The sequence below is a fragment of the Nerophis lumbriciformis genome, linkage group LG04 (assembly GCF_033978685.3).
Source record: "Nerophis lumbriciformis linkage group LG04, RoL_Nlum_v2.1, whole genome shotgun sequence".
Classification (NCBI taxonomy): Eukaryota; Metazoa; Chordata; class Actinopteri; order Syngnathiformes; family Syngnathidae; genus Nerophis; species Nerophis lumbriciformis.
In genome coordinates, this window is record NC_084551.2 from 14,112,426 (window position 1) to 14,128,734 (window position 16,309).

General features: G+C 38.1%; 1 protein-coding gene and 1 long non-coding RNA gene across 3 annotated transcripts in view; one reads left to right on the top strand and one right to left on the bottom strand.

The window, feature by feature from the left end:
- Positions 1-6,802, top strand: part of LOC133596588 (uncharacterized) — a 192,302-nt gene extending 185,500 nt beyond the window's left edge. Inside the window, exon 3 of the long non-coding RNA XR_009814624.2 lies at positions 6,656-6,802. This is a non-coding gene — a long non-coding RNA (uncharacterized lncRNA). The remainder of the gene's footprint in view (positions 1-6,655) is intronic.
- fbxl4 (F-box and leucine-rich repeat protein 4) overlaps positions 1-16,309 on the bottom strand; it is a 608,311-nt gene that overhangs the window by 506,684 nt on the left and 85,318 nt on the right. The window lies entirely within an intron of this gene.

Sequence of the window (16,309 nt, forward strand, 5' to 3'; positions counted from 1 at the left end):
TTGACAGTTTTTTAAATAAAGGGGACCACAATAAATTGTCATCAATGAGGGTTTTTTTTAACAGAAAATCTTATTATACATTAAAAATGTGTTTTTATTGCAATAAAAAGTATGAGCTGGAGTATGTTTAAAACTATATTTAGACATATTATGATAGTATATTTTGTCAAGAAAGCTAACATCAGCAATGCATGCTTCCGGGCACAGCCGGACACATCCTTGGTAGCAAACATGGCGCCTGTTGTTTTGTTGCCCATACTCTCTTTATACATAGGCCATACACTACTGCCATCTAATGTCTTGGATTTGCAACTGCATGCAAAGTCTACTATATAATACTTGCAAATGAGACTCAGAAGTGGAAAAAAAACAAGATATAGCAACTGGACAGCACAGTTATTATCAGCTCATTGGTAAATGTTAAACCAAAAAAAAATCTGATTTTATTATCAAACACATTTATTAACGCATGAACACACACAAAAGTACTGAAAATGTATATCGTTGAGTACCGGTATCGATTCTCAGGTGCCAGGTAATGAACCGATTCAAATGTGAAAGGTACCCACCTCTTCTCAGGACCATTCGCTACAGTATCAGCTCATTGGTAAATGTTAAAGAAAAAAATCTGATTTAATCATCAAACACATTTATTAACACATGAACACACACAAAAGTACTGAACATTGATACAGTTGAGTACTGGTATCGATTCTCAGGTGCCAGGTAATAGCAACGCATCAGTTCAAATGTGAAAGGTTCCCATCCCTTCTCAGGACCATTTGCTACAGTATCAGCTCATTGGTAAATGTTAAACAAAAAATCTGATTTTATCATCAAACACATTTATTAACGCATGAACACACACAAAAGTACTGAAAATTGATACCGTTGAGTACCGGTATCGACTCTCAGGTGCCAGGTAAGGGCACCGTATCGATTCAAATGTGAACGGTGCCCACCCCTTCTCAGGACCATTTGCTACAGTATCAGCTCATTGGTAAATGTTAAACAAACAAAATCTGATTTTATTATCAAACACATTTATTAACGCATGAAAAAACACAAAAGTACTGAAAATTGATACCGTTGAGTGCCCGTATCGATTCTCAGGTGCCAGGTAATGGCACCGTATCGGTTCGAATGTGAAAGGTACCCATCTCTTCTCAGGACCATTTGCTACAGTATCAACTCATTGGTAAATTTTAAACAAAAAAAATCAGATTTTATTATCAAACACATTTATCAACGCATGAACACACACAAAAGTACTGAAATTTGATACCGTTGAGTACCGGTATTGATTCTCAGGTGCCAGGTAATGAACCGATTCAAATGTGAAAGGTACCCACCCCTTCTCAGGACCATTCGCTACAGTATCAGCTCATTGGTAAATTTTAAACAAAAAAAATCAGATTTTATCATCAAACACATTTATTAACGCATGAACACACACAAAAGTACTGAAAATTGATACCGTTGAGTACCGGTATCGATTCTCAGGTGCCAGGTAATGGCACCGTATCGGTTCGAATGTGAAAGGTACCCATCCCTTCTCAGGACCATTTGCTACAGTATCAACTCATTGGTAAATGTTAAACAAAGAAAAATCAGATTTTATTATCAAACACATTTATCAACGCATGAACACACACAAAAGTACTAAAAATTGATACCGTTGAGTACCGGTATCAATTCTCAAGTGCCAGGTAATAGCAACGTATCGGTTCAAATGTGGAATGGTCTCAGGACCATTTGCTACAGTATCAACTCATTGGTAAATGTTAAACAAAACAAATCTGATTTTATTATCAAACACATTTATTAACGCATGAACACACACAAAAGTACTGAAAATTGATATCGTTGAGTGCCAGTATCGATTCTCAGGTGCCAGCTAATTAACCGATTCAAATGTGAAAGGTACTCACCCCTTCTCAGGACTATTTGCTACAGTATCAGCTCATTGGTAAATGTTAAACAAAACAAATCAGATTTTATTATCAAACACATTTATTAACGCATGAACACACACAACAGTACTGAAAATTGATACCGTTGAGTACCGGTATCGATTCTCAGGTGCCAGGTAATAGCAACGTATCAGTTTAAATGTAAAACATACCCACCCCTTCTCAGGACCATTTGCTACAGTATCAGCTCATTGGTAAATGTTAAACAAAAAAAATCTGATTTTATTATCAAACACATTTATCAACACATGAACACACACAAAAGTACTGAACATTGATACAGTTGAGTACTGGTATCGATTCTCAGGTGCCACGTAATGAACCAATTCAAATGTGAAAGGTACCCACCCCTTCTCAGGACCATTTGCTACAGTATGAGCTCATTGGTAAATGTTAAACAAAAAAAATCTGATTTTATTATCAAACACATTTATTAACGCATGAACACACACAAAAGTACTGAACATTGATACAGTTGAGTACTGGTATCGATTCTCAGGTGCCAAGTAATGAACCGATTCAAATGTGAAAGGTACCCACCCCTTCTCAGGACCGTTTGCTACAGTATCAGCTCATTGGTAAATGTTAAACAAAACAAATCAGATTTTATTATCAAACACATTTATTAACGCATGAACACACACAAAAGTACTGAAAATTGATACCGTTGAGTACCGGTATCGATTCTCAGGTGCCAGGTAATGGCACCGTATCGGTTCGAATGTGAAAGGTACCCATCCCTTCTCAGGACCATTTGCTACAGTATCAGCTCGTTGATAAATGTTAAACAAAACAAAAAAATCATATGTTATTATCAAACACATTTATCAACGCATGAACAGACACAAAAGTACTGAACATTGATACAGTTGAGTACTGGTATCGATTCTCAGGTGCCAGGTAATGAACCGATTCAAACGTGAAAGGTACCCACCCCTTCTCAGCACCATTTGCTACAGTATCAGCTCATTGGTAAATGTTTAACAAAAAAATCTTATTTTATTATCAAACACATTTATTAACGCATGAACACACACAAAAGTACTGAAAATTGATACCGTTGAGTACCGGTATCGATTCTCAGGTGCCAGGTAATGAACCGATTCAAATGTGAAAAGTATACATCCCTTCTCAGGACCATTTGCTACAGTATCAACTCATTGGTAAATGTTTAACAAAAAAATCTTATTTTATTATCAAACACATTTATTAACGCATGAACACACACAAAAGTACTAAAAATTGATACCGTTGAGTACCGGTATCGATTCTCGGGTGGCAGGTAATGGCACCGTATCGGTTCAAATGTGAAAGGTACCAACTCCTTCTCAGGACCATTTGCTACAGTATCAGCTCATTGGTAAATGTTAAACAAAACAAATCAGATTTTATTATCAAACACATTTATCAACACATGAACACACACAAAAGTACTGAACACTGATACAGTTGAGTACTGGTATCGATTCTCAGGTGCCAAGTAATGAACCGATTCAAATGTGAAAAGTATACATCCCTTCTCAGGACCATTTGCTACAGTATCAGCTCATTGGTAAATGTTAAACAAAACAAATCAGATTTTATTATCAAACACATTTATTAACGCATGAACACACACAAAAATACTAAAAATTGATACCGTTGAGTACCGGTATCGATTCTCAAGTGCCAGGTAATAGCAACGTATCAGTTCAAATGTAAAACATACCCACCCCTTCTCAGGACCATTTCTACAGTATCAGCTCATTGGTAAATGTTAAACAAAAAAAATCAGATTTTATTATCAAACACATTTATTAACGCATGAACACACACAAAAGTACTGAAAATTGATACCGTTGAGTACCGGTATCGATTCTCAGGTGCCAGGTAATGGCACCGTATCGGTTCGAATGTGAAAGGTACCCATCCCTTCTCAGGACCATTTGCTACAGTATCAGCTCATTGATAAATGTTAAACAAAAAAAATAATCAGATGTTATTATTAAATACATTTATCAACGCATGAACACACACAAAAGTACTGAACATTGATACAGTTGAGTACTGGTATCGATTCTCAGGTGCCAGGTAATGGCACCGTATCGGTTCAAATGTGAAAGGTACCAACTACTTCTCAGGACCCTTTGCTACAGTATCAGCTCATTGGTAAATGTTAAACAAAAAAAATTCAGATTTTATTATCAAACACATTTATCAACGCATGAACAGACACAAAAGTACTGAACATTGATACAGTTGAGTACTGGTATCGATTCTCAGGTGCCAGGTAATGAACCGATTCAAACGTGAAAGGTACCCACCCCTTCTCAGCACCATTTGCTACAGTATCAGCTCATTGGTAAATGTTTAACAAAAAAATCGTATTTTATTATCAAACACATTTATCAACGTATGAACACACACAAAAGTACTGAAAATTGATACCGTTGAGTACCGGTATCGATTCTCAGGTGCCAGGTAATGGCACCGTATCGGTTCGAATGTGAAAGGTACCCATCCCTTCTCAGGACCATTTGCTACAGTATCAGCTCGTTGATAAATGTTAAACAAAACAAAAAAATCATATGTTATTATCAAACACATTTATCAACGCATGAACAGACACAAAAGTACTGAACATTGATACAGTTGAGTACTGGTATCGATTCTCAGGTGCCAGGTAATGGCACCGTATCGGTTCAAATGTGAAAGGTACCCATCCCTTCTCAGGACCATTTGCTACAGTATCAGCTCATTGGTAAATGTTAAACAAAAAAATTTCAGATTTTATTATCAAACACATTTATCAACGCATGAACAGACACAAAAGTACTGAACATTGATACAGTTGAGTACTGGTGTCGATTCTCAGGTGCCAGGTAATGAACCGATTCAAATGTGAAAGGTACCCACCCCTTCTCAGGACCATTTGCTACAGTATCAACTCATTGGTAAATGTTAAACAAAACAAATCAGATTTTATTATCAAACACATTTATTAACGCATGAACACACACAAAAGTACTGAACATTGATACAGTTGAATACTGGTATCGATTCTCAGGTGCCAGGTAATAGCAACGTATCGGTTCAAATGTGAAAGGTTCCCATCCCTTCTCAGGACCATTTGCTACAGTATCAACTCATTGGTAAATTTTAAACAAAAAAAATCAGATTTTATCATCAAACACATTTATTAACGCATGAGTACTGAAAATTGATAGTGTTGAGTACCGGTATCGATTCTCAGGTGCCAGGTAATGGCACAGTATCGGTTCTAATGTGAAAGGTACCCATCCCTTCTCAGGACCATTTTCTACAGTATCAACTCATTGGTAAATGTTAAACAAAAAAAAAATCAGATTTTATCATCAAACACATTTATTAACGCATGAACAGACACAAAAGTACTGAACATTGATACAGTTGAGTACTGGTATCGATTCTCAGGTGCCAGGTAATGAACCGATTCAAATGTGAAAAGTATACATCCCTTCTCAGGACCATTTGCTACAGTATCAGCTCATTGGTAAATGTTAAACAAAAAAAATTCAGATTTTATTATCAAACACATTTATCAACGCATGAACAGACACAAAAGTACTGAACATTGATACAGTTGAGTACTGGTATCGATTCTCAGGTGCCAGGTAATGAACCGATTCAAATGTGAAAGGTACCCACCCCTTCTCAGGACCATTTGCTACAGTATCAGCTCATTGGTAAATGTTAAACAAAAAAATCAGATTTTATTATCAAACACATTTATTAACGCATGAACACACACAAAAGTACTGAAAAGTGATACCATTGAGTACAGGTATCGATTCTCGGGTGGCAGGTAATGGCACCGTATCGGTTCAAATGTGAAAGGTACCAACTCCTTCTCAGGACTATTTGCTACAGTAAAAAAAATATGTGTATAGTATTGCTTATAATACAGTTTTACCCTGTCAGAAAAGTGCCCACACGATGGTGTTTTTCTTTATGTTTGCTAGTAGCCAAGTATTGAAAGGGCCGAGTTTTCGTACATAATGGGATTTTGGAATTATTAACAGTACATTGTTGCAGACTGTGAAATTATTGTATGTCCGGCATAATGCACATAATGAAGGAAAAGACAGGAAGTAGCAGGTCGCTGATATCAGTGTTCCAGACAGACAAAAGGTGTGGAACAGAGAACAAGACGAGGTTTTTACTATTCCAATAAATCACTGCTACGGCTTCATTTTCTATGGATTCCAATCCCCCTCCTTGACATATCTGCATTGATTAACTTGGCATGTTGGGGTGTTGCAGGCGTCGCTTAGGGTGACACTGAGAAATGTCTCACATTGTAAAAAAAAAAAAAATACTCGCAGAGGATTTGTGCACATGCAGCGTTTCTTTTCAAAGCGGCGCTCGCTGGCGAGGCTCTTGCTTACAAATCCTCGTCTCCGAGTAATAACGTCTGAAAATGTCAGAATCATCGCCACCGAGATCGGGATCAGACAGGTGAATCTGGCGATATTGTTATTCAGATCATATCTGCACTCAACACTCCATGTAGCAATATATGAGACTATTAATTATGATGGGAGGGGGGGGGGAGATGGGTATTAATTGGTGGTCTATTTTGCAGCAATATGTTGCTGTGCAAGAGTGCACAGTCCACCGGCTGATGGCCCTAACAACGTCTTTACCCCCAATTCTCACCCTAGAGGCAGATCTGAGGGGATTGCAGCAGCAAAGAGGAGGAATAAATTGGAAAAAAGGACAAATCGATGTTTGGAGGAGGGAGCGACAAACAGACCCTCCAACCTCTTGACCACACACACTCACACACACACACACACACACACACACACACACACACACACACACACACACACACACACACCTTAAGTTAGCACGTTTCCTTGGGCATTATTGGATTGGTATGCAGAGCCGAGGGGAGAGACGCTCAGAAAAATACTTGGCCTACAAATGATGTCCTTTGTTTGATCCATTAGTTGGGTGGGGGGGGGTTGTCGAAATAAACATCTCTCTCGCCCTGCCTCTCTCTCTCTTTCCCTCTCAAACGTTTCTCATCTAAAGTAGAAAAGAGCGATCCGCTCCAGGAAAAAATGGCTGTCATCTGTTTGTGTTGACGAGCTAGAGGGCAGAAAAGATTTCATTGCTCGAATAAACGGGTAATCTGTCAGTTTTAAGCTTTTTTAATGTGAAAGGATAATTGTGGTTTATCGTGGCTTGGTTTTTATTTTTTATTTTTTTTTTTTGTACCTCTGCACCGCTTGAACGTGTGCAGTAACACGGCGACGACGCTAAGATCATTCGGATGATGCGGTGACATCACCATGAACATGAAGGGCGTGCTACATTTACTTCATGTCTGCAGTAAGCCAAGGTAGAATACAGTTTTTGTTAGTAATCTTTTTCAAAAACCTTACATGAAGACCGAATCAGACAAAAACCAATGCAATTGTTCCCGTAAGAAAGTGTGCAAATCCAATTAATCCCAAAATGTTAATACAAAACATTGTCTGGAGAGTAATTGTAGTTTTACATACAGAAAACCATTTGTAACTAGATGAGGCAATTCCTGAAGGAATGGCGTGTGAATGCTCCAATGCTGAAGTTGAACTGAAATGCTGACAGAATGTAGTATGACTGTAAGAATGTTGGAATGGTTTGAATTTCCAGGAAAAACTGAATTTGGTTTGGAACTTGGGAAAGTGTTAGTTGGATGAGTGGAATGTGTTGATGTTGGAATGATTTGAATCGGTTGAAAATTGTGTGAATTTTGGTAGTTTAAAAAATGGACAATTCATTTCAAATGGGGAAAATATCCCTGAAAACTGGGAATACTTGGAAATCCGGGATTTTTTTTTAATTGTTGAAAGAGAGCTTACAGTTTTGAACAGGCTGAATATTTTGGAGTTGGGAAAGTTTGAATTGGATGAAAAAATGTGGGAGTTGTGGAACTTTGAAAAATGTCTGTCACGGCCCGAGTGCACGTCAGAAGCGCACCTGGCACATGCCAGTCCGGATGCAGCAAGCAGCTGCAATCAATCATTGGCAATCAACACACCTGAAGCTGATGATGAGACCTGCCTTCATAAGCCAGCGCGACCTGCTATCCCGGGCCAGAACGTAGTTACCTGTTCAGTACACCTGCCTTCGTTCCCACGTCACAAGCTGTGTGTCTCGTCTCCCCTCGTTCCCTTTGGTTCCCTACTTGCATCTTGGATCTCAACCTCCTGCCTGGACACGAACCCTGACGCCTCGCTATTTCCCCCGACTACCTGCCTGTCTCACGGACCTGCGAGTCTGCCTTTCCCCTCCGGGACTTCCGCCTCTCGCTCAACAATCCCGGTAACACACAACAGTTAATTCACACACATAGTCGCACACCATACACCTATGTGGATTAGTTCACACACTTCATTTCTGATTATTATATATTGTATATATAAATAATAATTAAACATATAGTTAAACGACGCCCCTCATGTCTGTGCCGTCTTCTTCCTCTGTACACCCATAACAATGTCCCATTCATTTCAATGGGAATTACATGGAAAAGCGGGACTTTCGGGAAAAGCAGGCATTTTTTGGAAAATGTCAAAAACCTTGAATGTTCTAAATGAGTTGAAATGGTTGGTGTTTGAATTTTTCTAATCGGTCGAGAAATGTTGAAGTAGTAATATTTTTAATTGAGAAATGGTGTTAAGAAATTCCAGTAATTTCGGGAAAACCGGGAATTTTTCCTGTTCAAAAAACAACCTTGTTTTTTGTCCTGACTAAGAGGAATGTTTGGACGGTGAAACGGTTGAAGTGGGTTCAAAAATGTGGAAGGAGTAGTCGCCAGGAAAAAGGGTCAAAAAGGGGTTTGAAAAAAGGGAATTCTGTGAATTCCTGGAATTTTTGGGAACTTGGAAAAATGATAGTTTACATTTTTAGAATGAGTGGAATATGTTGAAGGTAGAATGGTTTGAATCGGTTGAAAAATGTGGAAATGGTGAAAGTTTGAAAAATGGCCAATTCATTTTGAATTTGGAAAAATGTCCCGGAAAATCTTGAATTCTGGGAAATCTGGGAATTTTTTGAATTTGAATAAGCTGAACAGTTTGAAGTTGGAACGGTTTGAATTGGATGAAAAATGTGGAAGGTAGAGAGCGTCAAAATCTGGAGAAGAAGTAGAAGAAGAAAGAAAACCATATGTGTGAATGCTTTGGAGCATTCACACAATAAATACAAATGAAGAATTTAGCTGATAAATAAACATTAAACATCCCTTTGACTTTTATTCAACATTCTCATAGTTTTTCCTCACTTTCTTTATCAAAGTGCTAGCACTGGCAACTAGGAATAAATACAGGAATTCCCCATTATGCACCAATGACGATTATGGCGAGTGAGGTTGCATTCACGAACCCTCCGGATTTATGAGTATCAACAAGCAAATAGTTGTATGCACATTCTCAACGTTTTGTATTTCTGCAATAATTATGATGATTTGGATCTGATTTATTATTTGTGAAAGTATTATCATTTAATTTATATAATCTAAGAATTTAGGTTAACAGTCTGTTCAACTTGAATTTCACAAAATTCCATGAAAATAAAAAGGATTTGTTTTCCTACTTTGCATGTTTTCCATTTTCTAAGTAGGAGTTCAGGCACAGTTTAAAGGACTCTTAGTGTACAGACGACCGACATTTCACCAGGAAGTTCTCTTTATGTACTTTTTGCTCCTGGAAATGAATCTGGCAGTATTTTTTCAGAATAGCAATTAGTTTTTGACTAATGGGTAGATAACTGACTGTACTTGGAACGGCCCCTTTCCATCACCGGAATCGATATGACGCCCCCTCTTGGTGTGACGTCATCTACAGCAGTGTTTTTCAACCACTGTGCCGCGGCACACTAGTGTGCAGTGAGATACAGTCTGGTGTGCCGTGGGAGATTATCTAATTTCACCTATTTGGGTTAAAAATGTTTTTTGTAAACCAGTAATTATAGTCTGCAAATAATGTGTTGTTGTTGAGTGTCGGTGCTGTCGAGAGCTAGGCAGAGTAACCGTGTTATACTCTTCCAAATTAGTAGGTGGCAGCCGGTAGATAATTGCTTTGTAGATGTCGGAAACAGCGAGAGGCAGACTGCAGGTAAAATGGTGTCTAATGCTTAAACCAAAAATAAACAAAAGGTGAGTGCCCCTAAGAAAAGGCATCAGGGAAGGCTATGCAGAACGAAACTAAAACTGAACTGACTACAAAGTCAACAAAAACAGAATGCTGGACGACAGCAAAGACTTACTGTTGAACAAAGACGACGTCTACAATGTACATCAGAACATGACCTGACAATCAACAATGTCCCCACAGAGAAGGATTTCAACAACTTAAATAGTCTTGATTACTAAAACAAAGTAGATGTGGGAAATATCGCTCAAAGGAAGACATGAAACTACTACAGGAAAATACCAAAAAAAGAAAAAAAAAGCCACCAAAATAGGAGCGCAAGACAAGAACTAAAACACTACACACAGGAAAACAGCAAAAAACTCAAAATAAGTCACAGCGTGATGTGACAGGTCGTGACAGTACACCTACTTTGAGACAAGAGCTATATTGATACATGCTTGGTTATGGTTTAAATTCATATCCAACAATTGCGACAACGACTTTTTACTGTCAACTGAGTTTCGTTTTTTAATGATTTCTGCTGGTGGTGTGCCTCCGGATTTTTTCAACACAAAAAATGTGCCATGGCTCAAAAAAGGTTGAAAAACACTGATCTACAGAACTGGAGCCTATTTCCCCGCATGTTTTGTCACCCTTGTCCATGATTACTTCAAAACATTATAAGCAAAAATAAATATATAAGAATCGCCATTTTCGGACTCGCCTGCTCTTCCATCTCCTCTTCCATGAACACCATAGCGAGTGTTTTCAATCATGCTATTTTAGCATTTCCTCAAGCATGTCGAGGAAAAATCAGTAGAAGAGGACACACAATAGAACACAAGCAGCTTCCCTTCTTTTTCTCTCGTTTTTACATGCCACTGGCCTCATGTACAAACCCTGTTTCCATATGAGTTGGGAAATTGTGTTAGATGCAAATATAAACGGAATACAATGATTTGCAAATCCTTTTCAACCCATATTCAGTTGAATATGCTACAAAGACAACATATTTGATGTTCAAACTCATAAACTTTTTTTTTTTTGCAACTAATCATTAACTTTAGAATTCGATTCCAGCAACACGTGACAAAGAAGTTGGGAAAGGTGGCAATAAATACTGATAAAGTTGAGGAATGCTCATCAAACACTTATTTGGAACATCCCACAGGTGAACAGGCAAATTGGGAACAGGTGGGTGCCATGATTGGGTATAAAAGTAGATTCCATGAAATGCTAAGTCATTCACAAACAAGGATGGGGCGAGGGTCACCACTTTGTCAACAAATGAGTGAGCAAATTGTTGAACAGTTTAAGAAAAACCTTTCTCAACCAGCTATTGCAAGGAATTTAGGGATTTCACCATCTACGGTCCGTAATATCATCAAAGAGTTCAGAGAATCTGGAGAAATCCCTGCACGTAAGCAGCTAAGCCTGTGACCTTCGATCCCTCAAGCTGTACTGCATCAACACGCGACATCAGTGTGTGTAAAGGGTATCACCACATGGGCTCAGAAACACTTCACAAACCCACTGTCAGTACCTACAGTTGGTCGCTACATCTGTAAGTGCAAGTTAAAACTCTCCTATGCAAGGTGAAAACCGTTTATCAACAACACCCAGAAACGCTGTCGGCTTCGCTGGGCCTGAGCTCATCTATGATGGACTGATACAAAGTGGAAAAGTGTTCTGTGGTCTGACGAGTCCACATTTGAAATAGTTTTTGGAAACTGTGGACGTCGTGTCCTCCGGACCAAAGAGTAAAAGAACCATCCGGATTGTTATAGGCGCAAAGTTGAAAAGCCAGCATCTGTGATGGTATGGGGGTGTATTAGTGCCCAAGACATGGGTAACTTACACATCTGTGAAGGCACCATTAATGCTGAAAGGTACATACAGGTTTTGGAGCCACGTATGTTGCCATCCAAGCAACGTTACCATGGACGCCCCTGCTTATTTCAGCAAGACAATGCCAAGCCACGTGTTACATCAACGTGGCTTCATAGTAAAAGAGTGCGGGTACTAGACTGGCCTGCCTGTAGTCCAGACCTGTCTCCCATTGAAAATGTGTGGCGCATTATGAAGTCTAAAATACCACAACTGAGACCCCCGGACTGTTGAACAACTTAAGCTGTACATCAAGCAAGAATGGGAAAGAATTCCACCTGAGAAGCTTAAAAAAATGTGTCTCCTCAATTCCCAAATGTTTACTGAGTGTTGTTAAAAGGAAAGGCCATGTAACACAGTGGTGAACATGCCCTTTCCCAACTACTTTGGCATGTACTGCAGCCATGAAATTCTAAGTTAATTATTATTAGCAAAAAAAAGAATAGTTTATGAGTTTGAACATCAAATATCTTGTCTTTGTAGTGCATTCAATTGAATATGGGTCGAAAAGGTTTTGCAAATCATTGTATTCCGTTTATATTTACATCTAACACAATTTCCCAACTCATATGGAAACGTGGTTTGTATTAGGAGTTGCGTGGATTTCCTCATAAAAATTGGCATATGTTCAAATCCAGAAAACAGCTTATGCAAGAAAAAATTCTAATATATTAAAGTGTGTGCACGCAATAACCCAAGTCCATTTCTTTGTTACACTGCAACCAAAGTGGAATTGATGCAGGCCGGCCCACATTTTGGAGCTCAAAGTGGGCGTTCCAAAATGCGCTTAAACTCGTTCGGAAACAAGCCCCAAATCACTTTTGTAAATTTTACCTGTAGACATCAATTTTAAGTCAAGAACTATGAAAAAAGTGCCAATGTTGTCAGCATTAAAGAGGCCGTTTTTTTAAAGTTCCGATCTAATACTTGCATAGATGAAAATGTAAACGATACCCATCCCTACTCGCAACTTACTTTGTTCCAATGGTGGATTATTTTCCAGCCCTCAACTAAAATAGGGGCATCCTTCACACTTACTGTATGGGAAACTCAATGTCTCCAATTAACCAAGCATGCATGTTTTTGGACTGCGGGTACTTGGAAAAAAAACTATGAAAGCACAAGGAGAACTCCATACAGAGAAGTCCAAGCTGAGATTCAAACCCAGAATCCGCTGGCTGTGAGGCAGCTGTGTTAACCACATGTGCAACTGTGCTGTGCAACTGAATAAAAACATTAAAAAGAACCTCTGAACTTATGTTAGATACAAAGCAGTTTGAAAGTTTGTTGTTTTGAAGTATTCTCTGTTTGGCTTGACACAGCAAGTCAGAGGAGTACTGAGGGCACCTGGCAATGATGTAGTATATTCATGCAGATGTCAAGTTAGTGTCAATAAATGTTCGACATGGAGGTCAAAGTCAAACAGCCTGCTTGCCAGACAGTTTTCATCCTTGCACACGCAGCCATTAGCAATTCATCACTTCTATGTCTTGTTTTTTTCTTCTTCTACTTAGCTGATTCAAACATATGTTTTTCTGCAAGCCTGTCAACATTATGCATTTTTGCGAATTTAATCCACCATCATTATTAAGATGATTCATTATTTTAACACAATTGACCTCAAAATCCCTTAAACGTCTCTGGCAATGCATTTCGGCCAGTGTGTTCAAGTAGTGTTATCAGTGGTGACATGCTGAAGAACCAAAGAAGTCGATATGGAAGACGCTAAACAGCACGTTGTATGGAGTTAAATTAGGGCCCAAGGTTTTGTGTTTGAAAAAATAAACTTTGAAACTGAAAAATCAAATGTCGACTTTAAAAATGTCATCAGTGTATTCAAAATTAAATAAGAGCAGGTTAAATACAACTATGATTTATTCTGATAATTATTTTGAATAAATTATTAAACATTTTTACTGAAATGAAAGAAATAAAAGTAAAAAATAAAAATAAAGAATGTATTCAATAAATACATTGATCAAAATTTTCACTGAAATCATTAACTGAAAATAAAAAATTAAACCAACAAATGTGTTTAATAAATAATGTAATATTTTCTTTCACTGAAGTAAAATAAATGAAAGTGAAAAATGAAAATTAAGAATTTATTTAAAATGATTACCAGAGTGAACCTGAAAAATGAATGTTACTTTTATTTAGAATAATTGTTTTCAAAACTTTTTGGTGCTAATTTAGCGCCATAATGTTGGTCCTCTCTATTGGAAATTTAAGTAGAAAAAAACATGACGGAACAATCGACCGTCGTACACTGCGGGAAGGAGGTTTTTTTTTTTTTTTTTTCCGCCATGGTCCACATTATGTGGATAGTTGTTTGTTCATAAAAACAGACTAGAGTTTTGTCAACATAAACATGATGTGTTTATAAATATGTCAAATGAATATACAGTCGTGGTCAAAAATTTACATACGCTTGTAAAGAACATAATGTCATGACTGTCTTGAGTTTCCAATAATTTCTACAACTCTTGTTTTTTTTGTGATAGAGTGATTGGAGCACAGACTTGTTGGTCACAAAAAACATTCATGAAGTTTGGTTCTTTTATGAATTTATTATGGGTCTACTGAAAATGTGGCCAAATCTGCTGGGTCAAAATTATACATACAGCAATGTTAATATTTGCTTATATGTCCCTTGGCAAAATTCACTGCAATAAGGCGCTTTTGGTAGCCATCCACAAGCTTCTGGTAAGCTTTTGGTTGAATTTTTGACCACTCCTCTTGACAAAATTGTTGGTTTTCTGACATGGACTTGTTTCTTCAGCATTGTCCACATGTTCTCAATGGGGTTTAAGTCAGGACTTTGGGGAGGCCATTCTAAAACCTTAATTCTAGCCTGATTTAGCCATTCCTTTACCACTTTTGACGTGTGTTTGGGGTCATTGTCCTGTTGGAACACCCAACTGCGCCCAAGACCCAACCTCCGGGCTGATGATTTTAGGTTGTCCTGAAGAATTTGGAGGTAATCCTCCTTTTTCATTGTCCCATTTACTCTCTGTAAAGCACCAGTTCCATTGGCAGCAAAACAGGCCCAGAGTATTATACTACCACCATCATGCAAGGCCTCACCCTTTCTCCTCCAAACACATTGCTGGGTATTGAGGCCAAACAGATACATTTTTGTTTCATCTGACCACAGAACTTTCCTCCAGAAGGTCTTATCTTTGTCCATGTTATGTCATGTTCCCTTCTTTCTTGAGTGTCTTTGCTCATGCAAAATGAAATACGATTAATTTAGATTAAAAATGCACTGTAATTGTGATGATTAAAACCACCCATCTGTGATTAATTTGAATAAAAGCTGTAATTGTTTGCAGCACTAGTTTTTAGGTATTTAGTGTGTATATAGGTGTAAACTTTAATTGACTTTCACTTTCTGCTCCATTAGAGCATCTGTATACACGCCACAACAATCTTCCTCCCCCTCTTTGGCAAGACACTATCTTTGTTGAGCTTTGCACCAGCCTGGGAGTTCTCTTTCTACTCTGTTTTTTATTTTTTTTTTTTTGGTTTCTTTTCTTAAAGGTTTGTCGTACTGTACTCCCCACTGTGTTTCTATTTTTGTCGAAGCTGTGAGAAATAATTGAAAGCGTTGTGTACGGTCTTATCTGTTACTGCGCTCCCACTTTCACCAGCCTCGTAATACACGGTATCAGTCAAATCCCAAATGGCGGAGGATCTCTCACTCTTGTTAGATGTTAAACACTTGTTGGAGAGTTGAGCCAAGATCGAATCTTCCGGGATGAATACATTAGTTAATTAATTTCAAGATTGAACCGTCATCGTAATACCCCCTACTCGCAGATTGTTGTCCGTTCATCCAGAGGAACATTGTTCTCAAAGTTGTTTGATGGGATTGAGCCAGTCTAGTTCTTCCACATCACCATGTTTTTTTTATAGACCTTGCTTTGTGCACCAGGACACAGTCATGCTGGAAGGAACAGAAAAGGGCCTTTTTCAAACTGTTAGATGGGAGCAATTGTTCTTGGTGAACAAAGGCCGTAGTGATAGTGCACTGCAGTGCAAAAATCTTTCTTTCATATCCTTATTTCTTTAACGTCACAAAAATGATGTATTAAAAATGAAATATTATATAATTAATATCATGATATAATATAATATAATTAAGGGTGTCAAATGATATTTTTTGTAATCATAAAAATCACATTTTCATACTTGCCAACCCTCTCGGATTTTCCGGGAGACTCCCGAAATTCAGCGTCTCTCCCGAAAACCTCCCGGGACAAATTTTCTCCCGAAAATCTCCCGAAATTTAGGCGGACC